Genomic DNA, 22,006 nt, shown 5'->3' on the forward strand with positions numbered 1-22,006 from the left:
CTGTACTTATGGATACCAGAATACCTGATGTGCTGGATTTGTAGATCTACTGAGTTTGTGAGAGATATATTTTATTTTTTATTTAAGTCTATTATATTTTTAAACCACGTTTCCTTTTATAAAATATGACACAGAACTGTAAAGAATTCCACCATTTCAATTACAGTACAGTATGTGAAGCATTGTTTGACTGACAACAGTGTTGAGCATGATAATTCATCCTGCAGCCAAAGGATGTAGCAGTGTTTAAGAGTGTGAAATCTACTTGGGACCAAAAGTTAACTTGTCACCAGAGACATCATCAAGGGGTAAAAATTAGCAAACGTGACTTTTCCAATCTCCTCACTGCTGTGTGGAATGAAACACCACCTGAATTGTTGAAAAGTGGTTTTTAAAAAGCAGGAATATTCCCTTACAGTAGAGAAGTAATTGATCAAACTAAATATGATCCGGAGGCTTATAAAAGATATGTAGCTCATACCAAATCTTTGGCAGAAACAAATCCATTGCCAGCTCACGATAATGCAGCCATGGAATGTGTGGAAGCTACATCTCTTAACAGAAAGTACTCAGATTTTTGGGAAGCTTTCAGCTGAACAACCTCCAGAATTTTATAGGCCTACGTCTACTGAGCCCTGCAGTTCTCCCAGTATCAGAGTTTTTTCTCAACCATTCCCGAGCTAACCAATGTTTCATTATGTTCTGGAACTTATTATTGGTAACAGTCCGACAATGTAGTCCCACTGGTAAAACAAAGAAAAAAAGGATTGCATCAGTAGCTGAAGTTATCACTTTTCAAGATGCCATCTATAAAGAAAAAGATTTTAAAGGAAACAAGAATAATAAGGAGAAATCAAAACAAAATAGCATTATCGGGATAAAAAAGGGCTTGGTAATGAAAAGTAAATCTTCCAAACAAAGTGCTGTTACTTTATGCGAAATGGCATCTCAGAATGTTGTGGAAAAAAAAATCCCTGGTTGCTCATGTGGGTAACAAAAAAAAAAAGACTGGAAGTTGAATCAACAAGTGAAGAAAGTGAACCTGAAGGAGGCCTATCTTTAATAAGTAGTGATGAAGAAAATGGGACCATAACACTAGATGATCTCAGGAAAGAAATGATAAACTGTGAAGAAGTGGAGGCAAACTTTTTTGAAGGCAAAGATAAAATTACAGTTGGAAACTATGTTCTGGTAGCTTTTGCAACAAAATGTAAGAAAGTTCATTTTATTGACGAAGTTACCAAAATGAGTGATTTAAGAGATCCAGAAGTGATTTTTCTCAGATGCAAAAATAAGACAAAGCATGACACCACATTCTACTGGTCTGATAGAAGAGATGAGACGGAAGTTCCATCCTCTGATGTCATTTCAGTACTGCCTGAGCCTACTTTGGGTCACAAGGGAGACCTGACATTTGGTGTTACATTTGATTCATACAATATTCAGTGACTAAATAATAGTTAGGGCCTAAGTGTGAATATAATAAGTTGAATTAGGGCAGTTTAGCATTAAACACGAATTGCCAACAACTTTAGTTCAATTACCATGAAAAATAATAGAAAGTGACCTTATAAAGTGAATTTTTCTTTTCTCTTGAGACTAGATATTTTATTATTTTTGTTAAATTGCCTACTAAAGAAAAAATATTACTTTTGTAGAATTTAAACTAATAAATTACTGGCCTAACACAAAAATAAATCATCTATGATTCATTCTGTTTCAATGTTTTATGGTTTAGGCTAACACTTATTTTTTAGTTTAGCTAACATTTTCTGCATATTTCATAATACACAAAGAGGCGTGTGCAAAAAAGTTCATATCTTGAGTAAAATTTAAGATATTTTAATAATTTAAAAATCCTCAAATTCAGTAAAAATTGGGTAATCAGGTCACTTACCCCAAGTGTCTTTTACAATTCTCTGTATGGGTACAACAATGCGGGGTTACACTTGCCCCGAACCATGGGGCAAGTGTAACCTCACAACAAAAAATTTTGAAAACAATTATTTGACCATATATTTTTTTTCAAAAACAAAATGTATATAGTTTAAAAGTCAGTAAGTCAAACTCTAAGCATGAGAAATTTCAAAATCATATCTTCAATAACAAGTTGGCAATTTGGTGTCAAAGTTGAACTATGCCAAAACTTGGTTACACTTACCCCACTTCACCCTATGCCTAACCAATTTTTGTGCAAGATTCGGATGGGTGTTCATGTTATGTAATATTTATCCTTATCAATTCCTTGGCACTTCCCATTATCCAATAATTTTAAGGTAACAGACTTTGGTATCGTTCATAAGGTTTCATACTGAGGTGGGCCGAAGTGTGTTGATGTTGGACCCCTTTCAAAATTTTGGTTGTGTTGACAAATTGATGTGTAGCATAGCTTGAAGTCTTGGTTAGGTTGAAAGGTCATAGTTTGGTTGTGAGTTGACAAAGCCAACGAATGTAAATTCAAAAGAAAGTAGGCCTATGTGGTATCAGGCTGACTTGTAGCGCCATATTTAATGTACCTTTAACCAAAACTTAAAACTGCAAAGTAAAGTGGGAAACGAGTGTTAAGTAATGGATAAATCTCCAACGAATATTTTAATACATATTCCATATGTCATACATAAGGTACGAAACTGCAAGGGGAACCACTATGTAATTTTTAGCCAAAACTGAATTTTATCATATAATCCCAGTCTTGCACATCTAGACATTCATTTTGCACTTAATGAAGTTGCATTACATTATATTAGTACGTGTTCAATAGATCATGAATACAACATTTCGTAATGATGTGGGATGTGTCAGTTTAACATAAGTTTTCTTTACACTTGTTTTTTTCAGTTTCTACTTCATATCTAGAAATTCAACTATTGAGTAGAATGAGTTGTCATTCAGAAATTCTTTTGATTTGTTTTTAAATGTTGGTTAGTTATCTGTTAGTGGGCCACTACATATGTGGCTGAGAATCATACTTAGCTGTTGTGAACAAGTTTTTAGTACTCAGGGAAATGCCATCAATTCCATGTAAGCTTTCACTTTTGAGTGAATTTATTATTTTGGTAGTTTCTGTAGGAGAGGTAGGCTGAATTTCAGTTTTATCAAATTGTATAGGCATTGCCTCTTCCATACACATTCTTGCATTTTCTAATGAATAGCTGGATCCTATTTTCCGTGCAACACTTAAAAATGGTTATTAAAAAATATGTTCCTCTTCTGACATTTTGTTAACAAACTTTTCATTTAGTTTATAACAACAAAAATAATCAGTTATTGATAATATAACGTAAATGGACAGATAAAAATATCTACTCAGTAAGTGGCGGCAGGGGAACACACTCATAAAAGGGTTTAAATTTTACAATCTTTTGGGGCCAGTGGCTCCATCTTCTTGTGGAAGAGTAGAAAGAGGAAAGAAAGAGGGGTGAAGGGAAAGGACTAGAGTTTAGAAAAGTCACCAGAACCCTGGGTCAGAGAAGACTTAGCAGATGGGATGAGAAGGAAATACTGATTGTTGGGGACCGAGAGCTTAAAAGAGAAGGAAAGACCGATTGTTAGGAACTGCACCGTATTAGATTTGAAAACCTGAGAACTTAAAGGTGGAAGACCTTTAAGCTCTCAGGTTTACATCCAGTGCAGTTCCCAACAATCAGTCTTTTCGTCTCATCCCGTCTGGTAAGTCTCCTCTGACCCGGGGCTATGGGTGACTTTTCTAAACTGTACCCCATTCCTTAAACCTCTCCAGTCCTTTTCCTTCACACCTCTTCCTTCCTCTTCAAAGTTAAATCTGTTTGTGTGTGTGTTCCCGTGCCATGGCTTGGTGAGTAGATTTGTGTGTGTCCATTTTATTGAGTTTGATAGAAATACAGTCTTTTTGTACTCCTGGTTGCCCTGTTTCCCTTTTAACAATATTCCAAATTGTTTTAATTTTATTATCAAATGTGCAAATCTCAGACATAAGGCACATACTTCTGAACTTTTTAACAGCTTTTCGTAATACAGAGCAGTTTTTATAATGTTTGACTGTTTCTGCATCGTTACTCCTTCTGACTACAAGATACAATTCTCTTCTCTGTTTACAATATTTTTTATCTCTGTAATAATCCATCTGTTTTTAGATGGTTCTTACAATCATGGTGCACTGTTTCCTGAAGGTAACTGCTTTCAAATACCCTCACAAAGGTATTATCATGAAATAGGTCAAATTTTAAATTGGCGTCAGTTCCCTGTACACCTCATCCCGATCTAACTGTTGCAAGCTTTCCCTAAAATTTTCAGTTGTTAAATTATTATCTGAATGCACTATTTTGGGGGACTGTTTTGCATTACTGTATGGAGCTGTGTCGTATAATGTAACAAGGTGTACATCATGATTAGACAAGCCATTCTTAAAAGGAAAAGTTTTTATTTGATTAAATTTATCTTGGTTCATAAAAACACTGTACATCAGTGTGGTGCTTCCCTGTACTACCCGAGTAGGAAAATCAATAACTAATGTCAAATTGAAAGAAACAAGTAATACTTCAAGATCAAACTTTCTGCCAGACTCTTTCAGAAAATCTACATTGAAATCCCTCTCTCTGGCAGATAGAACAACAAAGAACCCAAGTTTTTCAGAAATAATTGAAAAATTTCCAGTAGGAACCTATACACAGCTACAATAATAAAAGTACCATTATTTAGTATAGGCTTACACACACACACACACACACACACACACACACACTTGTGCACATGATTCTGTACGTTACTCTGTACAATTTTTTTTAGTTTCTTAAGTTCTCACACCATGATAAATTTTAACAAACATGAAAACTACTCCTCTGCCCATGGTGTGTCTACTTACATGTGTGAAAAGCTTATTTATACTTTAATTTACCTTTTCCTTATCTGTGACTATATGATATTCATACAGGTGTAGTACATCTGTTCCATTCTCAATTTCTATATCTTCTAAACAAACAAGAAGTCATCTACTTTGTTTTTTTAATCCACTGATATTCTGATGTAGTATATTAACATTTTTTCCTGTGCTTTTATGAGAATATTGTGACATACTAACATTATTTTTCACTATACTCTTGTGTCTTGTGATATTTTCAACATTTGTATTACCTGCCTGTCTGAGCTTCTCTTTAAGCTTAATTTCAATCAATGTTGAATAATTAGACACTGCTCTTAGCCTGAAAAAAAGTATTCCCATGAATTTCAGTGCCTCTTTTTAAAGAATTTGATATCATCCAAGCCAATTCACCATTCCCTTTCCTACTGAGATGCAGGCCACCTACCAATAGCATCAACAGGAACCAAACCTACACCTGACAAAGTAGCCGCACCAAGCCGCCGATCTATTCCATATTGACCCTCCTGACAGAGCTGCTCGATTGGGACTGATCATACCACATGAAAGCAGGAACAAGGCCAACATTTGTACGGTTCTGCTGGAAATACGAGGGCGGTTCAGAAAGTAACCTCCGATTGGTCACAGTGCGGGTTGTGGGGGGAGTAGCGACGCCATCTGTGCGTTCACGCACTCAACAGGTCAGTCGGCATCAAGCCGTGGTCGAGTGAACGTCGTACCTGCGCTAGTTTAGTTTTTGTGGCAGTTTGAAATGTGTGCTGCCTATAAAATTGTCACCTTGTTCCTCTACCAAATTCAATGACATTTTATGATTATTGTGTGATCTAAGCAACTATCATATATTTTATTTATATATTCTTCCCATTTTAATTAGAAAAGCTCACTATTTTCATCCATTCATACAGCAGAACAGTGACTGTATATAAGAACAGCTTTTTCTCACATATTTACATCCAGTAACTGCAGCCACTTCAGCTTCAAAGGTGTATCATCTGCAGAATCTTAAGACTTACCATGATATTTTTGTTTACGGTGTCTCTGACTGAGTGTTCCATAGTCACAGTATCCATGAACTCTGCAGTCACTAGTGAGAGATGCTCAGAGTCCCAATTTCTACATTAGAGCATTGCATTTGGCATGATATGACTCATCGGTAAGTTGCGTCTAGTCTTCACATTCCTCTTCAGATGGTACCTTTGTAGCTCAACTGTGGGGCCTGTGACGCCTGGACAATGTTTTGAAACTGAGCTCCATATTGCATCTGGTTAAGGTGTCGTACACAGCCATTAATCCGGCACAAGGAAGATTGGATCATGTTCCTTATTCCTCCATTTCAGTAAATCCTCTCTGGCACATCCCATGTCGTGGGGGTGGACACTGCACACATGAATAAACTAGAGAGACAAGAGTGGCTAAGTTCAGGTAGGGATGAAATCTCATAGGATACAATGCAGAGCACATGTCCGGTATGATGGTGAAGATATCAATGACATCAACAGCAGAGGAGGTGTTACCTTAACTTTTCCCGGCGAATCGAATGTTCAAATAACTTACGGGTTTGCTGCTGGGTGACGTCGTTGAACACTGCCAATATTTTGACAGGAGCACACCCTGCCATTCTCAAGGCACAATCAAAAAACAGAGGGACAGAATTAGTGCTACCTCACCTGTTGATTAATAGTAACTATCGATATTTCTGACATTGGTTATCTTTGGTTGTGTTGACAGTTCTGTGTGTGGTGTCTTCCTTGTTTCTCCTCTGTGAACCAAGGTATTAAATTTGCTTGCACATTTTTTTCTTCCTTGCATTTGTGCCTTGAGAATGGCAGGGTGTGCTCCTGTGGAAATATCGGCGGTGTTTGACGACGTCACCCGGCAGCAAACCCGTAAGTTATTTGAACAGCAGAGGAGGTGAATTGTGGTATGGTGGAGTCAGTAGAAAAGACAGCACTCTATTTAGGGTTTGATATTAGTGCAAACTGGTTCTCAGAATAAGGAGCTCCCCCTTCAAATTTCCAGTTGCCTTCACAGAGGGCAGGTGAATGGGTAGAGGATCGCAGCGTCTGATCCAGAGTGGGCGCTGAACATGGCTGACTGCTCTTTTTGCATGTGTAGAAATAAGTAGGAACGTATTGTGTTTCACTAGATACGCATGGTATAGACATTTATGTAAAATATTCTGGAGCTGAATTTCCCTTTACGTGGATCTCATGGATGGAAATACATTAAGGCCACATGCTGTGAGTGAAGAGGGTGAAAATAAGAAGAAATAGAGTAAAAGGAGGCAAGGGAGGTGTATAACACTTCCGACATGGAATATTCCAGCACTTCAACAGCAAGGCAAATTAGAAATGTCTATACATGAAATGGATGAAAACAAATTGGACATACATGCTATGAACAAACTAAGAAAGTGGGTTGAGAGTAGAGAGGTAGACAGTAGAAATTATACGTTTTATTATTCTGGTCAAGAGTCACAGTACTAATAGACAAGAGTCTGAAAGGAAAGGTTTTGGAAGTAAGATGTATAAATGTCAGATTGATGATTATAAGACTGAAAGCAACAGGAAGAGACTTGGTACTTATCCAAGCATACCTGCCAACATCCTGACAAAGAACTGAAAGGTACTGTGAGAAAATTATCCAGTAACAGCTTGTGTCCTGGCATAGGATAGAGGAAGCTTGTTACAGTTAAAGGGGGCTCCAGATCAGTCTGCAATTTCAGGTCATTTAGGAGCAAATGCAGAAACACGAACTTCCAATGGTGGCAGGTGATTGATAGGATCTGCAGCAAACACTGTTCATAAGGCACCTATGAGAACTGCAGATTTTGTGATTCGATAAAGCTGCTTGTAGGAGACTCAGGGGTCTGAAGTACCCCTGTTTGTTGTATTCAGGTGAACTACAACATTAGAAGAAATGATCAGTACAACTGTTGACACAACAGAAGTTGGTTTGAGTCCGTGGAGTGAGAGAAATCAAAGCTTACCCGAGGCTGGTGTTGAGCACCACAGATTGGGTGTCCCAGCAATCTGACTGAAGGTGCGTCCACACTACTCGTGTGGCTCGTGTACTTGTGAGACTTGCGAGCCTTACGAATAATGTGGACAGAGGTAGGCTCCAAGGGCTTTCCGCGAAACAGGCTTGCGAGCCACCCGAGCATATGGCTTGTCTGGCTCTGGCCGTTGTCAGTACATCAAAGGGATGTGCAGCGAGCTGCGCGAGTAGTGTGGACGGCAACAAGCTCTGACCAGTTGGTTCGCTGCACTCGTACAGCTTGGTCTTGGCATTATTCTTTTTCTGTGTTGTGGACATTGGCTTTTCTTTTACAACAGAGTGAACAGACGATTTTGCCATTAAATTCATAAATATTTATGAACAATATCCTGTGCTTTGAGACGCAACAAACTCCCAAAATAAAATAAAATTTATTATGGAAATGTATAAAAAACCTATTAACAAACAATAGGGTTCGGTCCCTTTTGGGTTCTCTCTCCACAGCTACTTAACTTTTTGTCTTTCTCAGCTTACACTTCGGTCCCTGCTCATTTGTTATTTTTATATATTTTTGGTGTTATTCCCTTAGATACTATTAATCATCTCATACCTTATCTTAAAATAATTTTTCATATTTATTTTAGCTTACTACCATTTCTATTAGGAATATACCCATTGTTGTTGTGGTCTTCAGTCCAGAGACTGGTTTGATGCAGCTCTCCATGCTACTCTATCCTGTGCAAGCTTCTTCATCTCCCAGTACCTACTTCAATCTACATCCTTCTGAATCTGTTTAGTGTATTCATCTCTTGGTCTCCCTCTATGATTTTTACCCTCCACGCTGCCCTCCAATACTAAATTGATGATCCCTTGATGCCTCAAAATATGCCCTACCAACCGATCCCTTCTTCTAGTCAAGTTGTGCCACAAATTTCTCTTCTCTCCAATTCTATTCAATACCTCCTCATTAGTTATGTGATTAGGGTGTGTCACAAATATCTTTTTTCACCAATTCTGTTCACTACCTCCTCATTTGTTTCATGATCTACCCATCTAATTTGCAGCATTCTTCTGTAGCACCACATTTCAAAAGCTTCTATTCTCTTCTCGTCCAGATTATTTATCGTCTATGTTTCACTTCCATACATGGCCACACTCCATACAACCCCCCTGCGGGTCCGGGGATTAGAATAGGCCCGAGGTATTCCTGCCTGTCGTAAGAGGCGACTAAAAGGAGTCCCTCCCCCTCAAGGGGGTAGTTAGCGCCTGCGTCCGGAGACGGACGGTTCCACGACCTCTATTTGCGGTCATTTTGCTTTTTCACTTCTCATTTCTTCCTTCCTTTGGTTGGTTCCTTTCTTTGCTCTTCTCCATCTCACTGTCTTCCTTACTCTTTCCCTTGTCTTCTTCTCCTTGCCTTCTTCTCCTTGCCTTCTCTGGTCTCCGCCTCGGCGTTTGAGACAGTCTGTCCACTCTCTCTCTCCTTTTTCCTCTTCTTCCTTCCTCCCTGTGCGCGCCTGAAGGCCGACCCACGCGTTCGCACGCGTAGCCGGTGACGGGGTAACGCGTAATTCCCCACCCTGGGTAGACATGTAAGGCACGCACGTACCCCCTGGTAAAGGCCAGGCCCAGGGAGGGGTGATTGCCTGAGCTGATACCTTCTGACCATGCCGATTGGTCCCTCCGTCTGTTTCTCGGGAGGTGTGACCTGAGGTGTAAACATTCACCTAAGGCGGGAGTGCCCTCTGAGAGGGTCCCCACAAGGAAGGAGCGCGCCATCGGAGACGCTGGCAATCATGGGGGATTCCTCCGCAATGGATTTCACTCCATCTCTCTCGACTTCTGCCCAAAAACGGAAACTTGACCAGCCACCAGTGACAAAAGTACTACCGCCTGCCCCACAGTTCCTCGTCGTTTCTCGATCTGAGGACGGAAAGGATTTTTCCTCTGTCAACCCTTTCGTTATCCAGAAGGGCGTAGATGCCATAGCCGGATCTGTCAAATCTTGTACCAGGTTGCGTAACGGTACCTTATTACTAGAAACTGAGAGCGCCTTTCTGGCACAAAAACTGCTTCGGGCCACACTCCTGTACACGTTCCCTGTCCGGGTGGAGGCTCACCGAACTTTGAATTCGTCTCGTGGTGTGGTCTATACTAGATACCTCGACGGATTGACTGACGAGGAGATTCAATCTTTCCTCGCTGAGCAGGGCGTGACGGCTGTCCATAGGGTCATGAAAAAGGTCAACAATGACCTTGTACCGACCCGGACACTTTTCTTGACCTTTGATAGTGTTAAGCTGCCATCGCGCATCAAGGCGGGCTACGAGGTTATTTCTGTTCGCCCCTATGTCCCGACACCTACGCGCTGCTACCAGTGTCAGCGTTTCAATCACACCCGACAGTCTTGTTCCAATGCGGCTAAATGTGTCACTTGTGGCAGGGATGCCCATGAGGGTGACTGTCCACCTCCGTCTCCTCGTTGTGTGAACTGTCAGGGTGACCATGCCGCATCCTCCCGCTGTATCCAAGAAATTCGGGTCAGAGAGAAAGTGTCCACCTCAGCTGCTTGCAAGCTATTGGCTAGTAGGAAGCCCACGCTGCTCCCAGCGGGGAAATACAGTACTGTCCTCGCCTCTCCTCGGACTACCAGGGAGGTGGCAACCCAGACATGCGATCTGACCTTCAGCACCACGGTCGTCCGTTCGGCCAGTGCTAAGATCGCGCGGTCGACGTCTCCTCTTCCTCCCATCACCCCACAGACACCAGCCCCTTCATCAGCTTCTGCTAAGACGAAGACCCAGAAGTCAGATGCACAGGCCTTCAAGAAGGAACCGTCCCGTGCAGACTTCCTACGTATCTCGACCTCCCAGCCATCGACCGGTACTTCCACCAAACGACCTTCCAAGAAGGCTCATAGGAAGCACAATTCTCCTTCTCCGCCACGGCGCATTTCTTCTCCTGTGCCACCCAGCGGTTGCCGCCCCAGGCCGTCATCCGTTTCGCCTGGCCGCACCGCTGGTAGCCGAACATCTGGCCGTTCACCGGCGGAGGAAGCTCCCCCTCCCGGCCATCTTACCAAGATGGCCGATGAACCTATAGAACCAATGGACGATGACTGTCCGCCTACTGATAGCGGCGGCAGTGCTCGCTCGAAGCCAGGCCCTCAGCGGCCTTCGAGGTGACCCCTTCTTTCATCTTCCTTTTCTTCTTACGATGGCACTTATTCACTGGAATATTCGCAGCATTCGCTCCAACCGAGAGGACTTGAAGTTGCTGCTCCGCTTGCACCGTCCGCTCGTCGTAGCCCTCCAGGAAACGAAGCTACGCCCATGCGATCAAATTGCCTTGGCACACTACACCTCTGTGCGTTTTGACCTACCCCCTGTGGTAGGTATCCCGGCTCATGGAGGGGTTATGTTGCTGGTCCGGGATGATATTTACTACGATCCCATCACGTTGCACACCGGCCTGCAGGCAGTTGCCATCCGCATTACTCTCCCCACTTTTACATTTTCATTTGTACCGTTTACACTCCATCGTCGTCTGCCGTTACCAGGGCAGACATGATGCAACTTATTGCTCAGCTACCGGCACCATTTTTGTTAACTGGAGACTTCAATACCCACCATCCCCTTTGGGGCTCTCCAGCATCCTGCCCGAGGGGCTCCCTGTTAGCAGACCTTTTCAACCAGCTCAATCTTGTCTGCCTCAATACTGGCGCCCCTACTTTTCTTTCGGACACATCTCACACCTATTCCCATTTAGACCTCTCTATATGTACTCCCCAACTTGCACGCCGGTTTGAGTGGTATGCACTTTCTGATACGTATTCGAGCGACCACTTCCCGTGTGTTATCCATCTCCTGCAGCATACCCCCTCTCCGTGCTCCTCTAGTTGGACCATCTCCAAAGCAGACTGGGGGCTCTTCTCTTCCAGGGCGACCTTTCAGGATCAAACCTTCACAAGCTGTGATCGTCAGGTCGCACACCTCACGGAAGTCATTCTCACTGCTGCTGAATATTCCATCCCTCACCCTACTTCTTCTCCACGTCGCGTACCAGTCCCCTGGTGGACCGCAGCATGTAGAGACGCTTTACGTGCTCGTCGACGTGCTTTACGCACCTTTAAACGCCACCCTACAGTGGCGAATTGTATCAATTAGAAACGATTACGTGCACAGTGTCGTCGTATTATTAAAGAAAGCAAGAAAGCCAGCTGGGCTGCTTTCACAAGCACCTTCAACAGTTTTACTCCTTCTTCTGTTGTCTGGGGTAGCCTGCGCCGGCTATCTGGCACTAAGGTCCACTCACCAGTTTCTGGCTTGACGGTCGCGAATGACGTCCTTGTGGCCCCTGAGGCTGTCTCCAATGCCTTCGGCCGCTTTTTCGCAGAGGTTTCGAGCTCCGCTCATTACCACCCTGCCTTCCTCCCCCGCAAACAGGCAGAGGAGGCTAGGCCACCTAACTTCCGCTCCTCGAATCGTGAAAGTTATAATGCCCCATTCACCATGGGGGAACTCGAAAACGCACTTGGCCGATCACGGTCCTCTGCTCCAGGGCCCGATTCTATTCATATTCAGATGCTGAAGAACCTTTCTCCTGCGGGTAAAGGTTTTCTTCTTCGTACTTACAATCGCATCTGGATTGAGGGACATGTTCCCGCATGGTGGCGCGAGTCTATTGTTGTCCCGATCCCTAGGCCGGGGAAGGACAAGCACTTGCCTTCCAGTTATCGACCCATCTCGCTTACCAGCTGTGTCTGTAAAGTGATGGAGCGAATGGTTAACTCCCGTTTGGTTTGGCTGCTCGAGTCTCGACGCCTACTTACCAATGTACAATGTGGATTTCGTAGACGCCGCTCTGCTGTTGACCATCTGGTTACTTTGTCGACCTTCATTATGAATAACTTCTTGCGGAAGCGCCCGACCGCGGCCGTGTTCTTTGATTTGGAGAAGGCTTATGACACCTGTTGGAGGGCGGGCATTCTCCGCACCATGCATACATGGGGCCTTCGCGGTCACCTCCCTCTTTTTATTCGTTCCTTTTTAATGGATCGACAGTTCAGGGTACGTGTGGGTTCTGTCCTGTCAGACACCTTTCGCCAGGAGAATGGGGTGCCACAGGGCTCAGTTTTGAGCGTTGCTCTCTTCGCCATAGCGATCAATCCAATAATGGATTGCCTCCCAGCTGATGTACCAGGCTCCCTTTTCGTGGACGATTTTACCATCTATTGCAGTGTGCAGCGTATGTGTTTCCTGGAGCGCTGTCTTTAGCGTTCTCTTGACCGTCTTTGCTCCTGGAGTGTCGCCAATGGCTTCCGTTTTTCTGCCGAGAAGACGGTCTGTATTAACTTCTGGCGCTACAAAGAGTTTCTCCCACCATCCTTACGACTCGGTCCCGTTGCTCTCCCACTCGTGGAGACAACAAAATTTTTAGGTCTTACATTTGACAGGAAATTTAGCTGGTCTCCACATGTGTCATATTTGGCTGCCTGTTGTACCCGTTCTCTAAATGTCGTCCATGTTCTCAGTGGTATGTCGTGGGGAGCGGATCGAACCGTCCTACTTCGCCTATATCAGTCGATCGTCCGCTCCAAGCTGGATTATGGGAGCTTCGTATACTCCTCTGCACGGCTGTCCATCTTATGCCGCCTCAACTCCGTACAACATCGGGGTTTACGACTTGCGATCGGAGCATTTTATACTAGTCCCGTCGAGAGTCTTCATGCTGATGCTGGTGAATTGCCACTCACCTACCGGCGCGATATACTGCTTTGTCGGTATGCCTGTCGGCTACTGGCAATGCCCGACCACCCGTCTTATCGTTCCTTTTTTGATGACTCTCTCGACCGTCAATACAGGTTGTATGTCTCTGCCCTGCTACCCCCTGGAGTTCGCTTTCGTCGCCTCCTTCAACACCTTAATTTTTCACTCCCTGCAACCTTTCGAGTGGGCGAAAGCCACACGTCACCTTGGCTCCAGGCTCAGGTTCGCGTCCACCTTGACCTCTGCTCGCTCCCAAAGGAGGTTACCCCCAGTTCAGTCTACCACTCCCGTTTTGTCGAACTTCGTTCGAAGTTCATTAATATGACCTTCATTTACACAGATGGCTCTAAGACCAATGACGGGGTCGGGTGTTCTTTTATTGTCAGGGCACAAAGTTTCAAATACTGGCTCCATGGCCATTCTTCGGTCTTCACAGCTGAGCTCTTTGCCCTCTACCAGGCTGTTCTTTACATCTGCCGTCACCGACATTCTGCATATGTCATCTGCTCCGATTCCCTGAGCGCCATCCAGAGCCTCAGTGATCCGTACCCGGTTCACCCTTTCGTGCCCCGGATCCAACGCTCTCTTCAGCAGCTGGCGGACGTCGGTTCTCCGGTTAGCTTTATGTGGGTTCCTGGCCATGTCGGTATCCCTGGGAACGAAGCTGCAGATGCCGCGGCCAAGGCTGTGGTCCTCCAGCCTCGGACAGCTTCTTGTTGTGTCCCTTCGTTAGATTGTAGCAGGGTCATTTGTCGGCGCATTTTATCGCTGTGGCATTCCGATTGGGCTGCACTTACAGACAACAAGCTTCGGGCTTTGAAACCTCTTCCCGCGGCTTGGACGTCCTCCTCACGCCCTTCTCGGCGGGAGGAGGTAGTTTTGGCCCGGTTACGAATTGGACACTGCCGGTTCAGCCATCGCCATCTGCTGACGGCTGCGCCGGTGCCGTTCTGCCCATGTGGGCAATTGCTGACGGTCCGCCACATTTTAACGTCCTGTCCGGATTTTAACACACTGCGTCTTGATCTTGGCCTGCCATGTACTCTAGATGCCATTTTAGCGGATGACCCACGAGCAGCTGCTTGCGTTCTTCATTTTATCAACTTGACAACCCTCTCTAAGGACATTTGATTATGCTATTTTTTTTTAATCCTATGCCTGTCCGTCTGTCTTTTATCGTGTTTTCCGTTTCGTTGCTGTTTAGTAAACTCCGTACAAATACTTTCAGATGCCATTTTAGCGGATGACACACGAGCAGCTGCTTGCGTTCTTCATTTTATCAACTTGACAACCCTCTCTAAGGACATTTGATTATGCTATTTTTTTTTTAATCCTATGCCTGTCCGTCTGTCTTTTATCGTGTTTTCCGTTTCGTTGCTGTTTTAAACTTGTGACTCGTGGTGCATTCCTAACGTAGCCTGGGCGCTAATGACCATTAAAGTTGTGCGCCCTTAAAAAAAAAAAAAAACGTAAACTCCGTACAAATACTTTCAGAAACGACTTCGTGACACTTAAATCTATACTCGATGTTAACAAATTTCTCTTCTTCAGAAATGCTTTATTGCCATTGCCAGTCTACATTTTATATCCTCTACTTCGACCGTCATCAGTTATTTTGCTCCCCAAATAGCAAAACTCCTTTACTACTTTAAGTGTCTCATTTCCTAATCTAATTCCCTCTGCATCACCCGACTTAATTTGACTACAGTCCATTATCCTCGTTTTGCTTTTGTTGATGTTCATCTTACATCCTCCTTTCAAGACACTGTCCATTCCGTTCAACTGTTCTTCCAAGTCCTTTGCTGTCTCTGACAGAATTACAATGTCATCGGCGAACCTCAAAGTTTTTATTTCTTCTCCATGGATTTTAATACCTACTCCGAATTTTTCTTTTGTTTCCTTTACTGCTTGCTCAATATACAGATTGAATAACATCGGGGAGAGGCTACAACCCTGTCTCACTCCCTTCCCAACCACTGCTTCCCTTTCATGCCCCTTGACTCTTATAACTGCCATCTGGTTTCTGTACAAATTGTAAATAGCCTTTCGCTCCCTGTATTTTACCACTGCCACCTTCAGAATTTGAAAGAGAGTATTCCAGTCGACATTGTCAAAAGCTTTCTCTAAGTCTACAAATGCTAGAAACGTAGGTTTGCCTTTCCTTGATCTATTTTCTAAGACAAGTCGTAGGGTCAGTATTGCCTCACGTATTCCAATATTTCTACGGAATCCAAACTGATCTTCCCCGAGGTCACCTTCTACCAGTTTTTCCATTCGTCTGTAAAGAATTCGTGTTAGTATTTTGCAGCCATGGCTTATTAAACTGATAGTTCGGTAATTTTCACAACTGTCAACACCTGTTTCTTTGGGATTGGAATTATTTTATTCTTCTTGAAGTCTGAGGGTATTTTGCCTGTCTCATACATCTTGCTCACTAGATGGTAGAGTTTTGTTAGGCCTGGGTCTCCCAAGGCTGTCAGTAGTTCTAATGGAATGTTGTCTACTCCCGGGGCTTTGTTTCGACTTAGGTCTTTCAGTGCCCTGTCAAACTCTTCATGCAGTATCACATCTCCCATTTCATCTTCATCTACATTCTCTTCCATTGCTATAATATTGTCCTCAAGAACATCGCCCTTGTATAGACCCTCTATATACTCCTTCCACCTTTCTGCTTTCCCTTCTTTGGTTAGAACTGAGTTTCCATCTGAGCTCTTGAAATTCACATAAGTGGATCTCTTTTCTCCAAAGGTCTCTGTAATTTTCCTGTAGGCAGTATCTGTCTTACTCCTAGTGTCCTAGTGATATGTGCCTCTACATCTTTACATTTGTCCTCTAGCCATCCCTGCTTCGCCATATTGCAGTTCCTGTCTATCAGACATTTGTATTCCTTTTTCCCTGCTTCATTTACTGCACTTTTATATTTTCTCCTTTCATCAATGAAATTCAATATCTCTTCTGTTACCCAAGGATTTCTATTAGCCCTCGTCTTTTTACCTACTTGATCCTCTGCTACCTTCACTATTTCATCTCTGAAAGCTACCCATTCTTCCTCTACTGTATTTCTTTCCTCATTTTTGTCAATTGTTCCCTTATGCTCTCCCTGAAATTCTGTACAATATCTGGTTCTTTCAGTTTATCCAGTTCCCATCTCCTCAAATTCCCACCTTTTTTGCAGTTTCTTCAGTTTTAATCTACAGTTCATAACCAATAGATTGTGGTCAGAGTCCACATCTGCCCCTGGAAATGTCTTACAATTTAAAACCTGGTTCCTGAATCTCTGTCTTACCATTATATAATCTATCTGATACCTTCTAGTATCTCCAGGCTTCTTCCATGTATACAACCTTCTTTCATGATTCTTGAAGCAAGTGTTAGCTATGATTAAGTTATGCTCTGTGCAAAATTCTACCAGGTGGCTTCCTCTTTCATTTCTTCCCCCCAATCCATATTCATCTACTACATTTCCTTCTCTCCCTTTTCCTACTATCGAATTCCATCACCCATGACTATTAAATTTTCACCTCCCTTCACTATCTGAATAATTTCGTTTATCTCATCATACATTTCATCAATCTCTTCGTCATCTGTGGAGCTAGTTGGCGTATAAACTTGTACTGCTGTGGTAGGCGTGGACTTCGTATCTATCTTGGCCACAATAATGCGTTCACTATGCTGTTTGTAGTAGCTTACCTGCATTCTTATTTTCCTATTCATTATTAAACCTACTCCTGCATTACCCCTATTTGATTTTGTTTTTATAACCTTGTATTCACCTGACCAGGAGTCTTGTTCCTCCTGCCACTGAACTTCACAAATTCCCACTATATCTAACTTTAACCTATCCATTTCCCTATTTAAATTTTCTAACCTACCTGCCCGATTAAGGGATCTGACATTCCACAGTACAATCTGTAGAACGCCAGTTTTCTTTCTTCTGATAACAACGTCCTCCTGAGTAGTCCCCGCCCGGAGATCCGAATGGGGGACTATTTTACCTCTGGGATATTTTACCCAAGAGGACGCCATCATCATTTAACTATACAGTAAAGCTGCATGCCCTCACGAAAAATTACGGCTGTAGTTTCCCCTTGCTTTCAGTCGTTCGCAGTACCAGCACAGCAAGGCTGTTTTGGTTAGTTTTACAAGGCCAGATCAGTCAATAATCCAGACTGTTGCCCCCACAACTACTGAAAAGGCTGCTGCCCCTCTTCAGGAACCACATGTTTGTCTGGCCTCTCAACAGATATCCCTCCATTGTGGTTTCACCTAAATGGGCTCTGAACATCACAAAGGAGACAGGAGAAAATGGACTAACAGGATTGGAATACATACTGGGACAACACTGGGTACTCAGCTAGTAATAAATAAATATTAATGAAACTTTGAACATAGCTGCTAAGGTTCAGTGACTGTGTCAGAATTATATTGTAACAAATAAGCCCTCAGTCACAAATATTAAGTCAAATTGACCTGTTTTCGACGCTACTATGAGCGTCGTATTCAGAATTAGACTAACTGTACTAAAACATTAGGTATATAGTACATTAATAAAATTAAAGTTTGTACTGACTCGAAAAGATGCAGTACTTACAAGTCACATATTAAAAAAATCTCGGCCCGAAAGGCGACGTCATGAACACTTGTCAGATGGCGAGCTGCTAAGGGCTGCTCGTACTGTGGACAGGGGTTGCAACAAGACTCTCGTTGCAATCTTTCTATGAAGAGGGCATAAAAAGTTTGTTTCCCATTGTGACAGATGTCTGAACAGTGGTGACAACTATGTAGGAAAATAGTTTAAGACATGATCTCTCTTGTAGATATAATGGTTTGGGGGCGAAAAAAAAAAAGAAAGAAACACTTTTTATGAGTTGTTTTCCAAAACGGTACTTCCTTTCCAGACATGCCTTGTACAAGCCCATCAATGAAGTAAACTTCTCTATGCTAAAATCTTGATATTGTCCAAGAGTGTACACTGCTGTAGTACAGTTCATCAGGTGCAACATTCTCGTCAGTTTCCTCTTCTGAAATTCAAAAAACGTTCTGTTTTAGTGGAACTCCTGTAGCCTATTGGCAAGCACTGAAAAAATTTGTTTCTATGTACACGAATGTCCACATTTGGCTCCTTTGCCCATACTATAGTGTTCTCAGGCCACACGGTTGTGTGTATATCGTATGGCTTCTGCCCCCTCTAATGCTTTCATTATATGTTAGAACATGATCACCCATTTGAAATTCTTTTGAAGTTTGACCTCTTCATAGTACTGTGTATTCTTCTCCTTGCACTGTTTGTTATAATCCCTGGTGCACTGATGCCTCTGTCTTATTTCTTCTTATAATTCAAGTACATAGTCATCGGTATGTTACTTTCTCAGATAAAAAGCAACTTGTGGTGTGTAATTCATTGCACTATGGAGTGTGATATGATACACAAATACTGTGAATCAGAGCCATTGATCCCAATCTGATTGCCCCCTATTGATAGTGTCTCAGGAAAGCCATTATAGTCAGGTGTTATCTTTCCAAAGCTCCTTCTGACTATGGATGGTAACAGGAGACCTGTACTCTACTAATCCCTAACAATGTGCAAACTATCCTTAATGTGTTGCCCAGAAAATTTCTGCCATTGTCAATCATTATTATTGTGGGTATCCCAGATCTCAGAATTATTCTTTCCACTCAGACAGAAGCCACTGTATCAGCATCCTGCTTCTCTCTATTGGTTCTTCTGGTATGAACTTTACTAGGTCCTCCTGGAATGTTAGTACCAGTATATACATACGTATTATTTCCATTTGTTACTGTCAACTGGCTGATGATCAAACACATGACTGCAGTTTCAGGCAACTGAAACCACACTGCGAGAAGCAGCTCTAGTGCATGATGGGAGTGGCAACTGGGTGGGAGTAAGGTGGAGGTTGGGGCGGGGAGGGGGAGGGATAGTAGGGTAGGGGTGGCGGACAGTGAAGTGCTGCAGGTTAGACAGGGCAGGGGAGAGGTGGATAAGGAGGGGGGTAGTGGAAAAGGAGAGAAGTAAAAAGACTGGGTGTGATTTTGGAACGACGCCTGTGTAGTGCTGGAATGGGAACAGGAAAGGGGTTAGATGGGTGAGGACAATGACTAACGAAGGTTGAGGCCAAGAGGATTACAGGAACATAGGATGTATTGCAGGGAAAGTTCCCATCTGCGCAATTCAGAAAAGCTGGTGTTGGTGGGAGGGATCCATATGGCACAGGCTGTGAAGCAGTCAATGAAGGATGTCATGTTTGGCAGCGTGCTCAGCAGCAGGGTGGTACACTTGTTTCTTGGCTACAATTTGTCGGTGACCATTCATGTGCACAGAGAACAGACAGCTTGTTGATTGTCGTGCCTACATAGAATGCTCCTATGTGGGCATGAAACCCAAGAAGCTGTCTGTGCGCATGAATGGCCACTGACAAACTATGGCCAAGAAACCAGTGGACCACCCTGTTGCTGAGCATGCTGCCAAACGTGGCATCTTTCATTTCAGTGACTGCTTCACAGTCTGTGCCATATGGATCTTTCACACCAACACCAGTTTTTCTGAATTTACCCTGCAATACATCCTACGTTCCTGTTACCCTCCTGGCCTGAACCTTTGTTACTCTCTGTCCATTACCCTCCTGGCCTGAACCTTCGTTACTATCTGTCCTCGCCCTTCAAGCTCCTTCCGTGTTCCCATTCCAGCACTACTCAGCTGTCTTTCCACCACCACACCTAGTCTTTTTACTTCTCTCCTTTTCTGCTCCCCCCTTCCCTCCCCACTTGTGTCCTGCCCTCCGTCTAACCTGCAGAACTTCACTGTCCGCCACTCATACCCTACTATCCCTCCCCCTCACTGCCCCAGCCTCCTCCTAACCCACCACCCAGTCGCCACTCACATCATGCATTGGTGTTGCTGCTTATAATGTGGTTTCAGTTTTTTGTGTGTGTGTGTGTGTGTGTGTGTGTGTGTGTGTGTGTGTGTGTGCGCGCGCGTGCGTGGGTGTGTGCGCAGATGCGTCGTCTATTTTTGATGAAGGCCTTACTGGCCGAAAGCTTTATTTGCAACAGTCTTTTTGTTGTGCCTGTCTATGACTCAGCATCTCCGCTTTCTTGTGTTGGTGTTATAACAAACGACATTTTTGTTTTGTTTCGCTTTATCTTATTCTTTTGGTAACTAACACATTTTTTGATAGTTCTCAATTTCCTTCTTAATACTGATCCATGCTTGATATTTCCTAATTTGATTGTATGTTCTCACAATCCCTTGATTTTCACCTATGTGTGCGTAACGGAATTGTAGCGAACTTTGACCTTTGTCTTCAGCCCTTATCTCGTGCTGTTCTTCATCCTCATGTATCGGCATTTCCTCTCTTTCATCTGCCCCAGTTTTGGTATCAGCTGACTGTGCTTTCCTTATTTTCAACAGCGCATTAGCTACCTGATTGTTTGTGCCCTGTTTGTATACAATTTTGTAATCAAAATTTCAATCTGAACTTTATTAAATGTGAGGAAGAGCACCAGTCACATCCTGGCTAATATAGTCATGATTATAATCTGGGTACTGCAATATATGGGGTTTAAAATATGGCGTTTCAGTCTTTGATCGCTGTTCTTTATTTTCAATTACCGGTTTCAGGCTAGCCACCCATCTTCAGATCTGTTACACAAAGTTAAAAATATAATTAAAAAGAGAGATACAGTTAGTGATAGAAATATCTTAGTTTACAAAATGAAATTTTGGAACGTATTAAACGCCAACATACCATATGTTGCAGTTACAGAGTAACTTGTCCGTACAGAACAATCGGTTCACTGTCATAAGTAAAGTAAATTTTAATCTGTTAATACCTTATATCGCAGTTTTTAAGAGTAACCTGATTGGTAACAGGAAAAAGTGTCCTCTACCGATAACAATTGTGCATCTGTTATTATTTCACCGTATATATTAATGACGAATATTCTTTTTAATAAAACAATTTTTAAAGTAATAACATATGAATAATCTTTTTTTGAGTGAACCATGAAACGAAAAAAATTTACATTAATTTAAAATTTCTTTATAAAGAAACATAAAATATAATTAAAATGTAGATATTCTTTCGAAAATGTGTGTTTCCTCTTCTTTGTTTTGATTGGTGGTGGAGTGGATTTCCCTACGTCAGAACGTATACAATGCCACGCCGAGTCATCTTCCGCTGACCTGCGTCTCGCGACCCTCTGGGCGCGATGCTGATTGGCTGACAGTTAAATTCATGACGTCATATACAGTAGCGAATCAGAAGCGCAGCATTGCGGGTCACAAGACTCTAGTTGAGACGCAAGTAAATAACAGTCGCCTTCTTAATGTCAAGGTTTCCGAAGTTGCTGACATATTCGGTGTTTC

This window comes from Schistocerca americana, chromosome 2, assembly GCF_021461395.2.
Source record: "Schistocerca americana isolate TAMUIC-IGC-003095 chromosome 2, iqSchAmer2.1, whole genome shotgun sequence".
NCBI lineage: Eukaryota > Metazoa > Arthropoda > Insecta > Orthoptera > Acrididae > Schistocerca > Schistocerca americana.